A 19,775-nucleotide genomic window follows, 5' to 3' on the forward strand; every position below is an offset into this window, starting at 1 on the left:
GAACCCAAAGCATATTTTTTCATCCCCTTCACTATATACATAACCATGTTTGAAGACATTCATGTCTTTATGATATTTGCATACCATAGCTGAGATTTCACACACATTTTTCTCATTCCTCCCTTGATGATCTGATTTCCCTGACACTCTGCATTAGGTCTCATACCAAGAAGTAATTTTTCCAGACTCCTGATGCCAAATGAATTCAAGTGCAGGCCATCCCTTTTGTACAAGTCTTTTCTGCCATCAAACTCACCCCACACATCTAAAAGCTCGCATCCATTTCTTATGCACAGCCTGTGCATGAAATCATTTGCTATCATCCCCCTTCTTCTTAACTCAGTCTGTCATGTCTGTGTAGCAAACCTACAATTTTTACTCTCTCACATTTCTTTCTCGCTTCTTCCAGCAGACCTTTCATATCTTCCCTCATACTATATTTGTCGCTACTTAAATTATTAGTACCTACCAGAACTGCTGTCTCTTTTAATTTCCTTTTTTTGTTAAAATAGCAAGATTACTTTGACAGATTAATGTACAAGTTGCTTTCCATCCAGTTCACAAACTTAATATGGTTGTTCCTTATCTCACCTAAAGACAAATATCCTCCTCTATCTTATCCTGGAGTTTACAGAATCTCCTGCTCTTGTGGCTTATGTTATTATGTTCAAACTTTTCAATCTGCGCAAATTTATCTTGAATAACATCAAGAATACATTTCTCTTAAAGAACCCAACAAATAAATTTTTCAAGCCATGCTTTATCTACAAAACACAGGATTTAGTGGAACAGAAACAAAAGTTTACAAAAAAGTTTCTTTCTTCTGGAAAGACTCTACAAAAAAAAGCTAAGCAAACATTCACAACCCAAACATGAACAAAAGTGACTGCCTAAAACTTTCTAAATTTTGTGAAATTATATTAACTAATACACTCCATTCATGTGTTCCTTAATTGTAATTAAATTTTGCTTTTATTTAAAAATAATTAACTAAATTAATTTATTTATTTTGAATATGTTAATTTTTGTTATTCTTTTTATTTTTCCTCTAACTGTATTGACAATGGCTATGAAACTTAGCCACAAATTTTACAAACAAAAAAAAATTAAATGTAAGTGATTCTGGTATTAATACTTTATGATGAATTTTACTTCTTTGTTTTATTATCTATACTTGTCTATATCTTATGTCTCTATTTCCTATTTCCATTGTTTCATTTCTTTTCCATCGATGAATTGGAGTTTGTTTCCATACCTGGGTGTCTGTGAATAAGCTAGTCTAAACTTGTAGTCCTGCATTTTATTGTTATTGTGTTTTTCATTCAAATTAATCATTAAACGGAAATCTTAACAGTGGGTACTAAAGAGCTGATTACTTCTGCACAACTGGTAAGTACTTATAGTGCATTAAATTATTAATCTTTCCAGTTAAAAATCAGCCACATATAAGTGCCTTCTGTGCCTACTGTATGAAGCAAAGATGGCAGTAACAAAAGCCAATGATGAATGAGTATCCCGTGTTTTGCCAGCACAGTGCCATCGATCATCGACAAACCCACAAAGTGCTGCAGCTGTAAAACTGATGTCACCAATAAAAAAATTAAAAAAACGTATTATTGTGCTAATTCTGTTGCCATTGGCTACACGCTTCCTGTACAGAAATAGATGAATTGGCATACAAGATATTTATTTATCTCAACTGTTTTCTGTTCGCCGTGCCTCCCTTCTGTAAAACAGCTACTGAACTTAAGCAAATGAGTCAGAAACCTCGATCAGCACATCAATGCTATAAACGAAACTTTTTCCTCCAAAATACAAGCACTGGAAGCTAAGCTCAAACTAATTGACAATCAGCAGCAATGCAAGTTCATCCTTGCCTACAAATGAACTCAACAACCTATTCACATCAACGGAACATGACTCAATGGAGGCAAAAAACAAAAAAATTCAATGCTGTTATTTTGAACTTTCTGACATAAAATGGAAAATCACTAAAAGAAGGCATCATCAAATTAGCAGAAGAATGCAACATCAATTCTAAAAATCAAGTGGCATAGTTTCAGATGCATAAATAAAAGAAAGGATGGAACGAACTTTCCACGCCTTCTAAAAGTGACTTGCGACATGCCGACAAGAATGTCTAAATTTATAACAGCAATGAACAACAAGTTCAGACATTTGCCCCCAATTGCATATGTGTTCGACCAGACCTAACATTTGCTCAGAAGGAACAAGGATGCATCTTTGAAGACAACTTGAAGAAAAATGCCAAAACGGAGACAACAGTTGGATCATTGATTACAAACAAGTTAAATTAGTGCAAAAATTAAGTGACTCCACTAGTAGACACCGTGGAGACCAGTATGCAGGCACTGTATAGGAAATGTGCAAGACCCTTCCGGTCAAATATATGCCTCACTGAATTTTGTATATACACTTCACCAGCATCTGTGACCTAAACTCCAACCTTAATAGTGTCCACTACCATCTTCAGTCTACCAAACCTCACCTACTCTTTCTGGCAGAAACTCAAATCTCATCTCTCCCTAGCACTATTCATCTCAACCTTCCAAACTATGCACTCTTTAACATCCACTCTGACATATCTTGCCAGAAAGCACCCAACCTAGAATTGCCTAACTTTGACCTTCTTTGGGTGAAAATATCCCTTCCCCACTCAGTCATATTCATTTTCTGTTTCTGTCACTCCCCTAATGCAACCAACCACTCTGAGTTCTTTAATTTCTTCACCTTAAAAATTGATTTTCTCCAGTCCCACTTTTCCAGTGAAATCATCCTCCTAGGAGATTTAAAGTCCTCAACACCAACTGGCTTTCCTCCTCCAGTTGTACAGATCCTGCAGGCAGAGATGCTGAAACATTTGCCATCACTAACGATCTTACACTAACTTGTATAGATGCCAATCAGAATACCAGATAACCTGAACCACTCCCCAAACACTCTAGATCTCTTCCTCACCAACGACCCTTCCAAATACTACAGTGAATGTAGTGGGTCCCCCTAGGTAATTCTGACCACAATCTCATGCTCATCCCCCCCCCCCCATGCAGCAATGCTCACACAGCCACTCCCATACAAGAGTAGTTTGACATTGTAACAGTTCCAAGTGGGATAGCCTCCATGACTTCTATGCCTCATTTCCCATGGTTGGACTATTGTTTCTGGCCTTTCAACCCAAACATATGCACCAAACTTATCACCAAAGTAATCCTCATCAGCATGGAAACATACATTCCCCACACTACTCTGAACTGCCATTCCCTAAATAAATCCTCATTCTCCAAAAATGTGCCAAGGTGGTACAAATGAAAAATCAAACATACTATAATTGGCTTAAATCAAGAACTCTATCCTCCTTTAGAGCTTATACTCAAGTCTGAAATAGATGCAAAAAAAAAACAATGTTTCCAAAACAGAATTCAAAAGAGCAAAAAACAGGAAACTAGTAGCCTATTCAAATGGCAGCTGAGCTTTTTGATCTTTTTTTGGTAATTGCTCATAACTTCTGCCCAACACTATTCCCACCCCCTATCATACCCAGATGGCTCTATTGCATCATCACACACAGAAAAAGCCAATCTCCTGGCTTCACACTTTGCTTTCAATGCATGCATAACTGACAATGTCTCCCAACCATTCCAGATGCTCATACAATGCTCCCTATATCCTTTTGTTACATGTTGTCAGAAAGAGATGAGATAAGAAAAATACTGCCCAAATTAGATGCAAAAAAAAAAAAAGTCTCCTGACCCTGATAGCATTTCTCCAATTGTCCTGAAAGTTTGTGCACCAGAACTGACTCCTATCCTATGCCACCTTTACATACTCTCTTACTCCACTGGTATCTGTTCCAAAGTCTGGAAATTGGCCTATATTCAACCCATTCCTAAGAAGGGCATCAAATCACACTGCCATCTAACTACTGCCTTATCTCACTCACTCACCTGAGTCCTATCTAAAGTGATGGAGAAAACCATCAATTCTCAACTCCTAAACTACCCCGAAGGCACCCAGCTATTAAGCAACCACCAGTACGGATTCTGTTTCTGCCAATCAACAGGAGATCTACTCTCATATATCACCCATCTCTGGACAAATGCCATGGAAAAGTTTGCGAATCACAAGTGGTTGCATTTCATCTCCAAAGCTTTTGACCGGATCTGGCACAAAGGCTTACTAAGTAAACTACCATTATTTGGTCTATCTCAGGAATTCTGTAGTTGGATTGCATCTTTCTGTCTGGATGTAAACTGTGTGGTGGTGGATGGTTCCTTATCCTCTCAGCATTCAACTAATGCCAGGGTTCCACAAGGTTTTGTCCTCTCACCAACCCTCTTCCTACTATATATCAGTGACCTACTTCAATTGCAAACGAAATACACAGTTTTGCAGATGACAACATATTGCATTCCTCCTTTTCATTTGATAAGCCTTATCTACAGAACATCAACTGCCACTGTCCTCAATTCTGATTTCCAAGTCATCCTCCAATGGGGTTCAGATAACTTCATCAATATCAATGCTAATAAAACCCAGTTCTGTCTTATTTCTCAAAAAAAAAAAAAAAAAAAAAAAGAACCATTTTCTCCCAGTATTATTTTTGACAACACCCAAATTTCCAGACAATTTGAGATTTCTCTTCTTGGAATTACCCTGACATCAAGCTCTTCTGGCATAAACACATCACAACTGCATCCTCAGCATCTATAAAACTAGTATTTCTCTTTCACTGAAGAAATTACTTTACCCCTGAACAGTTGGTAATCTTATACAAATCACAAATCTGCCCAGCTATTGAATATTGCTCTCACATATGGGGGTGGGACCCCTAAAAACTTCCTCAAAATGTTTGACTCAATACAGAGCAGAAACTAAATATCGCACAGATATTTAGTTTCTGCAGTATTTATATTTTACAAATATTTCCATGGGAAATGTTCATCTGAAAGATCATCAATAATTTCCCCTACTTAGTACTAAGCTCATGGGAACACGTGCAGCTGCCGCTCGACATCCCTTCACAGTACACCTTGAAACCCACAGAACAAGTTTCTTTTCCTCCTCCTTTATCCCTGCAATAGCTGTATTGTGGACCAGTCTTCTCGCTGTTTGTGTTTCCCAAGGAATACAATATACAGTCTTTTAAATCATATTAAGTTCCTCCTTTCCCAACCCACTGCCCATACACAGTACTAATGTACTATAGGTTGATCAACCAACCTCTCATATATGGGCTCAACATAAAAAAATATTAAACAAAAATAAAATAATAAATAAACCTGAAATTGACTCACATTCAAGAAATTGTAGTACATCAATAAAGTAAAATATAAAAATTGATATTACTAGAAAACTATTATCCTAAATTCCTTTATTTAATTTTTAATATGAATCTCATCCACAATATGTTACAATATGTTAATATTGTAGATGGGAGATCTAAGAGTTACAATATGTAAATATTGTAACTTTACCTTACAATATGTTAATATTGTAGATGGGAGATCTAAGAGTTAGATCTGGAAACTGTCCTATAAATCAAATGTGAATATTTTTTAGTCCCTTCAGGTGTCTAGTAATCAGGAGGATGGTCTCATACCCATAGTCCATAATTTACCACTCAAAGGATACTCGCAAATATTCATGCCCATGGCAGGATTTAAAACCACAGCTTATTGGTTGATGAGAGAGTAGACATAATGTCCATATGGTCAATCACAACTGCAGTATGCAATAAATATTTATCTTTGTGTCTTTCAAAGACTGATGCTAATTAATTCCTACAATGAAAGCTTCTCATGTACTGTTTAGTTTTCACATGCTTATTTCTCTAGTATAGTCACCTGTTATATTTTGTATTATCATTATTCAAGCTCCTTCAGGAAGTCCAAGAACTCATCTGGTCACTTATACCTAAAGGCTTATCATATCTCTTCTTGAACACATTCAGTGAAGATGCACTACAATGTCTAACATTATCTGATTTTATACACTCACCACATGCCAGCAGAAGAACCTAGACATTGCATACTTCTTAACCACACCCTTAATCAGCTTACAGGGATGACTCTTCATTCTACTCCCAACTGCACAGCCTGTCAATTTCCCTCTTCTCTATCTGTTCTTCAAATTTTGAATACAATATTCTCTCAGTCTGCTGTCATGTAAGGTGTCTCAAAATTCCTTCTGTTATTTTAAACTTTAATAACTTAAGATGTATAAATGTTACAAACTTACATTAAACACATTCATAAGCTTAATTATTGAAGTTTTTATGCAAGTTTATTCACGAAGTTCAACTTAACTGTCATCATATACGATGCATTGTTTTCAACCCCTGTGAAAGTATCATTCAAAAACTGCCATACATGCAAATCATAATAACATTGCTCCATGTTGCTGAAAGATGTTATTTGAAAGATTTACTCTTTCTAGATCAAGAATGAAGAACGTTTTCAATGCTGCAAACATTCTTTGTGCCTGAATTAGAGATCAGAAAATCAAATGAAATACTAATTTTTTTTTTCACTTTTAGTCAGAAGCCACTTAATCCCAAAATATTTAAAATAAAGCATGTCATAATTGGCATTATGTAAATTTAAATTCCTCTGGTTACCAACCACTAGATCTTTTTATCATGCCTTCACATTTCAAAATCCAGGTGACTATATCTGTGTTAGTTGCCCAGGTGTGGTCTTATCAATGCCTTGTGGCAGTTATCTAATCATTATGACTAATTTAATCACCTTAGCAATGCAGCCCTAAACTTTAACTCTCTCTCTAGTCAATGTAGCCTCCAAATCACTAGATGCATTGACTACTCAACATATTCTCATTAATATATAATATTCCACCTACAATTTCCTTCATCTGAAATTCATCACCTTACACTTGTGCAACATTGAACATGCATTCATTATTATTTGCCCATATAACCAGTCCCTTCAAGTCAACCTGATATAGTTTTCTTTAAACTTGTTGACTACCTTCAGGCATTCAGGGAAGAGACAAACTGCCTACTGATATTCAAAAGGTTTGGAATAAAGGAGCTTTTCCTACTCCCTTCTTACCCAGCTTGAAGATATTACTGTGAACAGTAACATAGTCAATGAAACTTTTTCTTATTTCTTATGTCTTCTCTCCTTGTGAATTTATGCACATGTGTAATGTTGCCACATGATGTTAGTGATAACTAGTTCATGTTCTGAACAGAAATCCAGCAGTATTTTATCATTATATTTACTTTCTTTCTTCATATTTTCTCAGTACATTTCTGTATGTCTAGTATTCACTTCTTCTCTGCAGTTTAGATCTCTAGCAAGGATCAACAAAAGTCAACCACCTTCTCTATTAACTCGAAAATTCTTCCATTTCTTCCTAAGTAGAATTTTCTGTAGGACAGTAGGTGCAAATAAATTTCATTGGACAGTTCCCCATTTTAATGTTTACCCTTGTTGCTCTACTTGAAATTGCCTGCTATTCAAGAAGATATTCTCATGTTTAGCATTAAATGCTATAGCTACTTCATCTTTATCCTGATGATTTATCCTGATGGTATCCTGACTGAATACCTCTTGTAAGTTGTTATTTAGAAGAATCTCACCTGTTCTTGCCTTCTTTGATTCAGTAACACCAAGTTTACATTGTACTTGTGTCAGTTTCACTTCTTTTCTCTTGAGAGTTCTTATGTTGATAGTACCTATCTTGAATTCTGTTAATGCTCATTTAGAGTTTTTTTTCCAGTATCAGACATTTCACCATTTATCCTAGTTCCACCAGAGAGAAAACAGTGGTTTCTTGTTTAATCAGGCAACACTCCAGCCCTCATGTCTTCATCTTATTGTACCATAATTGTTTTTGGTATACACTAGTACAGAATTTAATTTCTTCAGCTAAACTCCAAAATTTCCAGTCCACCCTTATTTGTTCAATATCCAACTAGATACCTACTAACAGCAGAAAGGTGGGGATTAGACATTAGGTAAGCCATCTTGATTTGTTCTCTGCATTTATTAAAAGGCTATGTGGAGAAATTCTCCCAGTTAATCTGGCTTTGATCCTCATGTGATTTCCCCCATTTTATATCATTTAACCCTTCTTATGTATATTATGTTAAAATCTTCTTTTTCTTCAAATTTGTTGAAGAAAAAGAAGAAGAAAACATGCAGACATTATACATTTTTAAATGAATCAATTTTAATCATTTTTCCATTATTACTTTACACATAATGCTTCATCAAATTCTCTAGATAATGTTTTAAAGATAATTGTGGTATAAATAAATAAATCTATCTTTATTTCTTTTAGTAATAAAATATTATACTATTGAGAAAAAGAAAAAGGAGTGACAGTTATATCATTCAACAACACAATATTTGATGTCAACAGGGTGATCAAAATTAAAGTATCCCCGCTTAAGGTCTTGTAAAGTGCCACCCAGTGATCCAAATGCTGTGAAACTTTGTAGGAATACATTGTGCATCATACTGAAATGATATCTGGAAAAAAAAAAAAAAAAGAAAAAAGAAAAGTAGTTCCAGAATTCATCACTGGGGTGCTGTTTGGATGAACAGAATGTAGACATAATAATTTTTCTGTATGTGTGTAAGAAGGAGAAAAGTGACACAAGTATAAATAATGCATTTTTATTCACTTCCATTATTCATTCACTGGCTTACTGTTCAATGTGCTGCTCTTCCCAGTATGCCACAAACTACATCTTGCACAGGGAGTTCAATGGCAGAATACAGCTGGTCAGGACTGATGTTGCGCACCTGCTGCATTATGCCGCATCTTGCCAGCACTGTCTTTCAGTACTGGCAAGTTATCAGGATGATCCCATTAAACCCTGTATTTGAGAAATCCCTAGAGCCAGAAGTCATAGGAGAATGAATGAGACAGCCATGCAGTGGGAAATGCATGGCTGATCACTCTGGCTTCCATGAAATGTTTTCAAAGAACCTCCTGTACAGATCAACCGATCCGTACAGGAGCAGCCTCATCCTGCATGAAAATAACTGAATCCGTGCACTGGCACTGCTGTAGCTGTGGCACAACAAATTGTTTATCATATCATAATACCACTCAGCAGTAACAGAGCAGGTTACAGGACCCAACTGGTGAATATCCTCAAAAAAGACTGGTCCAATGATAAACAAAGCTGTAAACCCACATCAGACAGTAACTTTGGGTGAATGCAAAGGAATGTGTAGGATTCCATGGACAACATTCAAGGAATGTTGAAGAGAATGTCAGTCAACTTTCAAAGTCCAGTAGGTGCATCTCCTGTATCAGGATTATCCTGAATGGGTAGAAATGCATGTTAGAATGTAGAGCAGGCCATGTTACAGCACATGCACTGCATGAAGCAGTGCTATTATTCATGGCCTGCTCCACATCAGCAGTAGCAACTTCATTCACTTCTTGTGAACTGCTTGGTTTGCGACCTCTGCCACGTCTAACTCCCAATGATCACGTCTTCAAAACAACTAATCATACATTGCCAAAGCGCATGGAGATAGATGACCCATTTGTTTGTTCAGGAGATGAAATTCACGGAGTGCAGCAACACATTGCAATTGTTTAGGTAATACAGCTTCACGAGCAAAGCATGTTGGGGAAAGATTAGTGCCATCACTGGATGGCACTAACCTTTTATAACTTTTCAACCTTTTTAACCTTTCAAAAACTTTAATAAAGGGAAAAATCCAAGGAACAATTTTTGTATCATATCCCCCTCTTTTTTGCCTATCAGCCAACTTCTATAATCCACGCTCCCTTCAGTCATAAGGTGCATTCCATAGACCACTCACCATCTTGGTCACTCACCTCTGAATCCACTACATCACATCCTCATCCCTAAGACACCCAGAAATCAGATTTGAGCACACTAATCCAGATGTAAATATATCATTGCCTTATAAAGAAGAATAACTTCCTTATCTCTCTACTTGTCAGTGTGTTCTTCAATAGCCAAGTAATCTTATGAGCTACCTTGACAACCTTAGCAATATGCCCTCTAAATTTCAACTCTCTGTCTACCACCACCCCCAAATCTCTAGCTTCATCTATTTCCTAGAGTACAGATCCACCGATGTGGTACACAGCTGGTAATCATTTTATCTCCAAAATGCAAAACCTTACATTTCTCTACATTAAACGGATACCCATTATCTTTTGCCCTCACTGACTGCCTATTTAAATCATCTTGCAAGCTCTCCACATTGCCTTGATTAACTATTACCCTTCCCAATTTTGCATCATCAGCAAACAAATGAATATCTGTCTTCAAATTATTTCCTATATCATTTATGTACAAATTAAACAGCAGTAGTCCTAGCATGGAATCTTCTGGCATACCACTCATCACCTGCTTTCCCCTGGATACTGCTTCTTCATGTACCACATTTTGATATCTGTCTATCAGCCACCCCTTCTTTATCAGCATAACCAGTGTCATATCTGTCCCTACCCTTCAGAGTTCCATGTGATTATTATTATTATTATTATTATTCAGGCCTCCAAGGAGTCAAAAGACTCATCGAGGGAGGTCCTTCCTAAGACATAAAAGTCTGTCAAGACTCATCGAGGGGAGGTCTCCCCCTGAGAAACACAAAGTTTATCATACCACTCTTTAAACTCACTGACTGTTCTCGCTCCCACCACTCCATCAGGCAATGCATTCCACGGCTCAACCACCCTCCACACAAAGAAACCACTCCTTACCCTCTTGCTCACAGTTTCCTTTCGTAACTTCCAGGGATGGCCTCTTGTCATCACTCCTTCCCGCTGATCAACCAAGCGAAAGAACTCCCCAGTGTCGACCCTGTAACCACCTCTCAACAGTTTAAAAGTCTCAATCATATCACCTCTCCTTCTTCTATCCACCAAACTCTGCAGTCCACATTCTCTCAGCCGATCCTCATAACTATCCTTGAACAGTCCTGAAACCATCTTTGTCATCCTTCTTTGTATCCTTTCCACAGTTAATTTATCCCCTTCAAATCCTGGGGACCAAATCTGAGAACAATAGTCCAAGTGTGGTCTGATCAGAGACTTTACAACGGAATGATAACCCTCTTATCTCTGCAGGTCAGTGTCCTTCTCATAATAGCAGCAATCCTCTGTGTTACCTTCACCACCTTTGCAATATGTCCCCTAAACTTCAGGTTTCTATCAATCATCAACCCCAGATCTCTTGTCTCCCCTACTTCCTCCAGTATAACTCCTCCCATAGAGTATGCAGCATCCCATCGATGTTTCCCAAACCTCAAGACCTTACATTTTGCTGCATTAAACTGACCCCCATTCATTTGCCCATCTATCTAGCTTATTTAATCCTCTTGCAGGGCTACCACATCTGCACTATTACTAATAATCCTTCCCAGCTTCGCATCATCCGCAAACAACTGAATATCCCCCTGCAATCCACTGGCTATGTCATTGATATAAAGGTTAAACAATATAGGTCCTAGTACTGAGCCCTGTGGGACCCCACTTGTAACCCTCTGCCTCCTGGAAACTGCTCCACCATACACAACTCTCTGATACCTATCAGACAGCCAATCCTGAATCCAGTTGACCAATCTGACATCCAGACCCATGTGTTGCAACTTAAATATCAGCTTATCATGTGGCACCCTGTCAAATGCCTTCGCCAAGTCTAAGAAAATTGCATGTGATATTCTGTCAAATGTCTTTGCTAAATCCAGCAGCATCATAACATAGTCATTCCCTTTATCCAACAGCTGTTACTCGATTATAAAATGTTAGTAAATTACTAAGGCATGACCAACCCTTCACAAAGCCATGTTGCCCCCTCATAGAGTATCATATTCTTATCTGGTCATTCTTGTATTATCCTTTTACCACCACTCCTAAGATCATGATTGGTTTATGATTTGTTATTGCAGTCTTAGAGCCTCCCTCATTCAAAGGAGTTATTTTACAATATTTACACTCTCTTGGAACGCTGTGAGAGCTGAGACTTAAATTAAAGAGCATAGTCAGCAGGCTGGCCTAATGCGGTAAGCAGGCAATGCTATGCATCGGGATGCTGAAGTGAGTAGAAAAAATAAAATAAAAACACGTTTTAATATTAATATTTATTAAATGTGGATATTCACTAAATATATTGTAATAAATACTGCTAGTTTTAATAACATTTAGCAAAAACTGCGAGTTGTTTTTTTGCTATGTGTGGTAAAGAGCTGTCAAAAGCACTAAACGAGCCAGGCGCTTGTCCAGGGCATCATGTTATAGGGGGCGCCTTACATTACTGACTTTCTTTTTTACATGCAGCGCACATGAATCTAGCTTTACCTCTATTATGAAGTGACATTTGGGCATTTTTTGTGGAACAGACCTCACACATTTGCAAATAAATCATCAAACTGTTGATCACTGAACACACAGTGAATGTATAGTTAATTCACACTGAGGTAAGTAGATTCAAAATTTAACCTAAGCCTTTACAAATCGGCAAAAAAGTTTTATGCATTTCTTTAAAGATATATTTTCATTATTTTTACATTTAGTTTTTATGTCTTGCCGAATTTTTTGTTCAATAGATTTTTTTACTTCAGAGAATAAATCTGGGCATAATGGAGATGAAAAAAGAATTATCCAGAGCTGCAAATAAAAAAGTAAAAGTGGCAATAGAACTTGAAAAAGAAATACAGAAAGGGCAGCTAACTAAATTTCTCAAAAAGTCTGAAAGTTTATCCACGTATCACTTAGATAAATTGAAAGATTTAAATTTAGATAATAAAAATTTGTGGAGACAAGGATATGATAACAGGGCGAACATACGAGGAAAACATCGTCATTCGGAGACATTTATCAAATATTAACTCTCAAGCATTATTTGTCCTGTGTGCAGCACACATACATTAAATTTGATGATCACTGATCTGCTCAAGTTAATACTAAAACAGTGATTTTTTTTAAACACTATACAAGAAATTTATAATTTCTTCAGTGCTTTGACTAAATGATGGGATGTACTGAAAAAGTACACCAAAATTGCACTTAAAACTTTATCTTATACCAGATGGGAAGCAAGAATTAATGCTCTTCGTTTGCTTAGATATAATACTGGAGAAGTTTTAGATTATTTTGTGGAAATTTATGATAATGTTCATATTGACGACAATAGCACAAAATATGAAGCTAAAACATTACCTTTGAAAATTAAAGATTATGGATTTTTGTGTTCACTTATAATCCGTTATGAATTTTTGTGCAGGATCAATGTAGTAAGTAAGATGCTTCAAAATCCAAACACAAATCTGAGTGAAAATATAAATGCCCTAAATAATGTAATTGACTTTACTGAAGAATTTAGATTGGATGAAAATTTTAATACTATACTTGAATCGGCAAAAGAGTTAGCATTAGATTTAGAAATTTCTCCTTAGTTCAAAAGCAGTATATTGGCAGATGTAAGAAAAGATTGTTCTGTTATAAATCTTTAGACTAAGTGTCAGTTGATCCACAATATAAATTTAAAGTTAGATTTATTCTTCAAATTGTGGATACTGTTATTAATTTTTTGGCTGAAAGGTTTGATCTCTTGACAAGTCACTTTAACATATTTCAGTTTTTATCCAGTTTCAAGGAAATTTCTCATATGGATGAGGACAGTTTAAGAAAACACTGTGATGATTTACAAGTTGTGCTGACTGATGGTGAAGAAAAAGATATTTGTGCCACCAAATTATTATTATTATTATTATTATTATTATTATTATTATGTGACACCTCCAGGGAGTCCAAAAACTCATTGCACTCAAACTTGCTTGAACTTTTTTGCGTGAGTCATTAGTAGCAGAGGCTCTACCACAAATTCTAAAGGACATCATACAGGATAGTGACAGCTTAGACCCACTGAATATATTGCAAATAATTTAGCTAGCATCTTTATAAGTTTAACAATTTCGCTTTAAATATTTTTGACACTTCCATTTTCAGTAGCAAGTGGCAAATGATCATTTTCAAGATTGAAGCTAATTAAAATATATCTAAGATCTAGTATTTCACAGGAAAGCCTGGTTGGACTGTCAGTGATCTCAATAGAAGGTGATATCTGCAAGAAACTAGAAACAAGTGAAATTTTTGATGATTTGCTTCCATAAAATCAAGAAAAGTAAACTTTTCAAAATTTAATTTTTTCATACATTTCTTTTTCCATTAAAAAATTAAATTATTCTTATCATTATGCAATTTTTCTGGTTTGCACATCTAGTTATAATAGCTTATATACCAGTAATATTGGCAACTTATGTATCTGTAATTCTTTCTGCATTTTTGTATGTTTTGCAATTTTTGCTGTGTTGTTAATATATGTATTTTTCAAAGTACATGACTTTACATAAAAATATATGTGTTTTGAGTTTTTAACCTTTACATTTTAACTGCATTTTTTAAAAAAAGTACAGGACGCTAGACTTAAATTTGCATCAGAGTGGCAGAATCCCTAGAGCTGGCACTGCTAGTCAGAGGCATTGCCAGTTCCTTTGCACATTCTTGTAAAATGCAAGTTGATATCCCATCCAATCCCACAGCCATATATACTTTGAGATTCTGTAATATACTAGGAACTTCCAATTCATCTGCCTCTGTTTCCACATCATTCTCTGTCATATATATCACAGCATTAACTTCACTTGGATGATATATCCTTACAAAGTGGTCATTCAGTAACTCAACTATTTTATCTGTTTCTCTCACCTTGTCACCATTAGCACTGATTAAGATTAATCTTTATCACCTTGCCTAGCCTTGTACTAATCATGAGCTTGATAGTCACATTTCTCATTATATACCCTCCATAACATTTTCTTTTTTCTACAACTCATGCGTAATGATATTACATCCAGAGGAAGCAATTTAATATTGCTTCTTAACTATCTCCCATGCACTACTGACATCTTCCCTTGCAGGATGTTATGCCATGGCACAGCTTTAAGTATCTTTCTAAGCTTATCATAATCTTTGCCTTGCAGTTCCATGTATATTCTTTCTTGACAGAATATGCCTCATGTTTTACAATCTCTCAAGTCAAGATTGCATGGTCACTTTCCCTAATCAGAGGCAGTGTGGTCACTTTGGTTATGGATAGCTCTTCTGATCCTATGAACAACTCCAGTACTCTTGCACTTTTATCCCCTCCATGACATGCTGTCTGAACTAATTATCTCTCAGTAGGTGTATAAATTCTATTTCCTTCCTACCATGTGATCTGTCTTCCTTCCAATCTTTATCTCAATTGTTGCAGATTCCCCATAATAATCACTTGACCTACACTTATTGTAATAATTTGCTGATGCATATCTTCTTTTTTTTACTTTTCAGAAACTTCAGTGTACTAAATAAAGAAGACTGTTTTCATTCCATATTACAGAAATTAAAATGCCTTCCTAAAAATAATCAGTACTGCTGGCTGAATTAATTCAGTTTGTTATATGTTATCACCCATCCCACCAACATTTAATTACTACATTTTGCTCAGTATACTAAAAGAATTTGTGGCAAGCAGTGCTCACAGCATGTTTGCATACTAGTAGTTAGGAATGTAGCAGATAAGAAACCATAGAGTGCCTGTCTGCATAAAACGTTGAAAATGGAAAGAGCTCAGTAATATGTATATTAGAATGACAGACATTCGGTAGCAATATGTAGTAGATCAAGAGAATGGTGATGATTGGATGAATGAATGTCAAGGAACAGTAGGGTGCTTGGAGAGAGAGAGAGAGAGAGAGAGAGATGGGGGGGGGGGGAGATGAAGGTGAGTAAGGAAGGGCCAGAGCAGTGAGAGGTGTAGTGTGATGTATGAAGATTCAGTGACTCATGGAGTGCAAAATAGAATGCCAGAGGAAGGCTTGCCTGGAGGAACAATAGATAGTGTGACTATGACAATTAAGCTAGGTGAGAATGTGAATGACCTGAGAGGTAGTGTGAATTGCATGGTAAGAAGGCTGAGGATAATGCTTGAAAATGTACAGCAGAAGAGTGTGAGAGGGAGGACAGTGAGCATGCTACATGATAATGCAGAATTGAGAAGAACATCAGTAATGAATGGCATGTAAATAGAAAATGTGTCAGAAAAGAGGCCTAGTTTATGCAGATTCCTGAAGTACATTAAGGATAGAAGAAAGCAGTATGCAAGAGATGGACTGTATTTGAATGAGGATGTAGTTAGGCATCTGGAGAGAACGTTCTCTGGACAAGTGAGAGTGTTATTGCATTGTAACTAGAGTTGTCATGGTGAATAGTAGCGGGGGTGTCCTCTTATAGGGATACTTCAGAGAAGCGAGAACATAGGGTGTATTGCAGAGTCCAGTGGAGTTTGGAGGAAATAATAATCGGTATAGAAACATTGACAATGTATTGGTGAGGTGTATCGGGTGAATGCAGGTGTATCAGGAACAAAGAAGGTAAAATAGTGGCATTGATAGCAGGGACCTATATTCCAAGTGTGCTAGGTGTGTGTGTGCTACATGCCTGGAAATTTCATAAAGAAATCATTTTTAAGCAGTTATTTATTTGAAATTGTTTAAAAAATTTATATCAGTTACTTATTTGAAATAAATAGTCATGAATTATTACAAATATCAAGATATTCACAGTGTGATTGTTAATCAGATAAGGCAAGTGTTGCCATCAAAACTTTGACTAGTCGTATATGAAGAGAGAGTAAGGTGATTTCCTATGCATAGCCTGCAACGAACTATCAGCAGACCTTTTTAATGGTGGAAGGTGAGCAGAAACTAAGCGACACACTTGCTGCCATATTTGCACTGACTAAAATTTGTATTGGAATTAAAAGTGTATATGCTCTCAGCAGCAAAGATATCATAGTTCTACTCAGTAGATTACCAGCAGATAAGAAGAGAAGTGTAGTTAGTTATTCCTTGTGGTCTCCTTTAGAATAACTGTGTATTTTTTTTTTAAGCTAACATTTATTTTTATCCTTCTCGACAATTCAACATAGTGATGAAGATATTTTGTGTACACTTTTTTATAACCAAGAATATGAAGTCAAGTTAAAAAATTGTTAAAGGTGGTAAAAAAATGCTTGCCTCTTCCAACTCTATGTAGCAAATGATTACCTTTTTAGTATAGATGTTCTAAGAGATAACCTTAATTTTCTTTCAAAGGATTCAATGTCTAGTGGTGATAGCATGTTCCACAAGTCGTGATTGTTCTGGTTCATGGAACTTAATGTAATCTAAATGTTCATCGCAACGCATGGCTATCCATCTACCTGTTTGGCCAGAATATGATAATCCGCACTGGCAAGGAATTTGATATATTCAAAGGTGGATCAAAGGTGGAAGCTTATCTTTAACCAAACCTAGAAAAGTAGATATCTCATTGATACTGTAGGAAGGACACTTAGAGTACCTTAATGCATTTTGACTATGACACTACATCATGTGCATGCATTTTGGTTTTCATTATTGAATCTGCTGGTTTCTGTTTTTGTTATGTAATTTAAAAATAATATTGAAGATGCCCTTGATACAAGGACAAAAATATTATGCCAATAAAATATTTATATAAGCCTAAATCCGTATTATGTTTTAATAACACTGTCAGATAGGTTGAAAGCATGTGAACTGCAAAGTGTTTAAGAAGTGACGTGATAGGCTTTGTGTTGTCTACGAACGGGCCTCCTATAGTGAGTTATTTGATGCTGTGGAGTCCTGAATAATAATAATCTTAACCTTAATTATGCATTGCATAGACAGGAAAAGGACACAAGAAAAGGATAGTGATTTATATTCTGTTGCCATCTTCTTTTTTATGTTGTAGATCCAGTAGCCTTTTTATGTCGGATCATGTTTTTTTTCCTTTTGTTTTATTTTTTTCATAAATGTAATTTAATAATTTGAAAATTCCATGTCATGGTTCCTCTTATCCTAGATAGGATTCATACTGAGATCTTTTTAACTTAAGTGCATTGTCATTACTGGCAGTGCTATGGAGGCACTATTAATTTATGTATAAGTCATAATCACTATTACTTACTATTATAATAACAGAATTAACTCACGTAAAATATTCTTTATTAGTAGAATTTTTGCCTGAGTATCACAGATATCATCAGTACAAGTACAAAGGCTAAATAAACAATAACTGATATATTCACAAAGCGCCACATAAGTAGCTAAGGTTAAATTTCCTAAATTTTTTTTTTTAAATTAAATTAAATAAATAAATAAAAATTATATATATATACAGGGTGTTCGGGATAAATTTGACAGTTTCGTAAGGAAAAAGAAAATCTTCTTTGTATCTATTAAATTTAATGAATTGACAAAAAAACATTACAGGCAGAGTTAATTACAATACTATCAACAAGATTTACTCAAAATAACCACCATTAGCATCGATCACAGCTTCAATTCTGCTTCGGAACCTCGAACAAGCTGATGCTACAGTCTCCCTGGGAAGGGCTGCAAAAACTGTTTTAATTTTATCCATTAACTGGGCTTTTGTATTACTGGAAGTGCGATTGGTGTCTTTTTCAACTGCGCCCCATACAAAATAATCCATGGGGTTAAGGTCTGGGGAGTTTGGAGGCCAAACATTTGGACTGGTGAAGTCGTAGAAATTTTCAGACAACCATTTTTGACTTTTCCCAGAGGTGTGGCAAGGGGCCGAATCCTGCTGCCATACATACGGCCTACCATTGGCTACCCTTGTTATCCAGGGCTTGACTACAGTTAGCAACTCCACGAACAAAGCCCGAATTCCAATGCCAGGGTTCTTCAACACCTGTTCCTGCAGATTTGCGAGGAATTCTGCTGTACGAACGCAATCAGATCGTCTGCTAGGGATCTTTCTTCTTGCTACATCCTCGTAGTCACCATTGCAAGTCTCTAGTTCATGCCTGATTGTTTTTACTGTATTCAGGGAGCATTGGGCAGCAGTCGTAATATCCTTATTTTGATGGCGGGCACGAATCATCATGATACAAGTTATTCTCTTCCATGATTCAGGTGGGTTCCAGCTATCCATCCTTTCTGACATCTTGTATATGAATGAAGAAGGGTCCAAACTTTTAAATGAAGAGAAGTGTGTGTTAATACATGTAACTTACGGAAAAATATAATTAATTATAAATATGTCAAATTTATCCCGAACACCCTGTATATATATATATATATGTGTGTGTGTGTGTGTGTGTGTGTGTGTGTGTGTGTGTGTATACAATTACAAAAGTTAGAAAAGATTTGCTGATTTACAGAGTACTATCTGTACTATCTAATGCCACAAGGGGGGAAGATGTAGACTGTTGGATCTGTTTAAGTTAGGGGAGTGAAGTAATGTTTCACATGTTTCTTTGTAAAGCCGTTCCATGAGGAACTGACTTTTGTCTTTTTCCAGTGAACTCTATGTCTAGTGTTGATGGCATGCTCTGCGAGTCCAAACTGTTGAGGTTCGAGGTATTGAATATACGACTTATGTTCTTCTAACCAAATCAGAGCAGATCTTCCTGTTTGTCCGAAATATGATAACCCACAAGAGCAGGGAATCTAGTAGACACCTGGATAGCTGAGAAGTGGAACTTGTCCTTAGGAGATGCGAGGAATGTAGAGATTTTTCTGATGGGTCGAAAGGCAACACAAATATTTAATGGTTTTAACAGTTTAACACTTAGTGGTTTTAACACTTTAGCTATGCGTTCGCTAATGCCTTGCACATAGGGGATAGGTATATGCATTGTTTCTTCTGTATTTGAAGAG

The 19,775-nt window shown here is 36.2% G+C and overlaps 1 protein-coding gene across 1 annotated transcript in view; it reads left to right on the forward strand.

Annotated features, from left to right (window-relative positions):
* Positions 1-19,775, forward strand: part of LOC150095530 (receptor-type tyrosine-protein phosphatase epsilon-like) — an 858,461-nt gene that overhangs the window by 473,655 nt on the left and 365,031 nt on the right. The window lies entirely within an intron of this gene.

The sequence above is a fragment of the Typopeltis vanoorti genome, chromosome 20 (genome assembly GCF_054136105.1).
Source record: "Typopeltis vanoorti isolate ZY-2024b chromosome 20, IOZ_Tvanoo_1.0, whole genome shotgun sequence".
Lineage (NCBI taxonomy): Eukaryota > Metazoa > Arthropoda > Arachnida > Uropygi > Thelyphonidae > Typopeltis > Typopeltis vanoorti.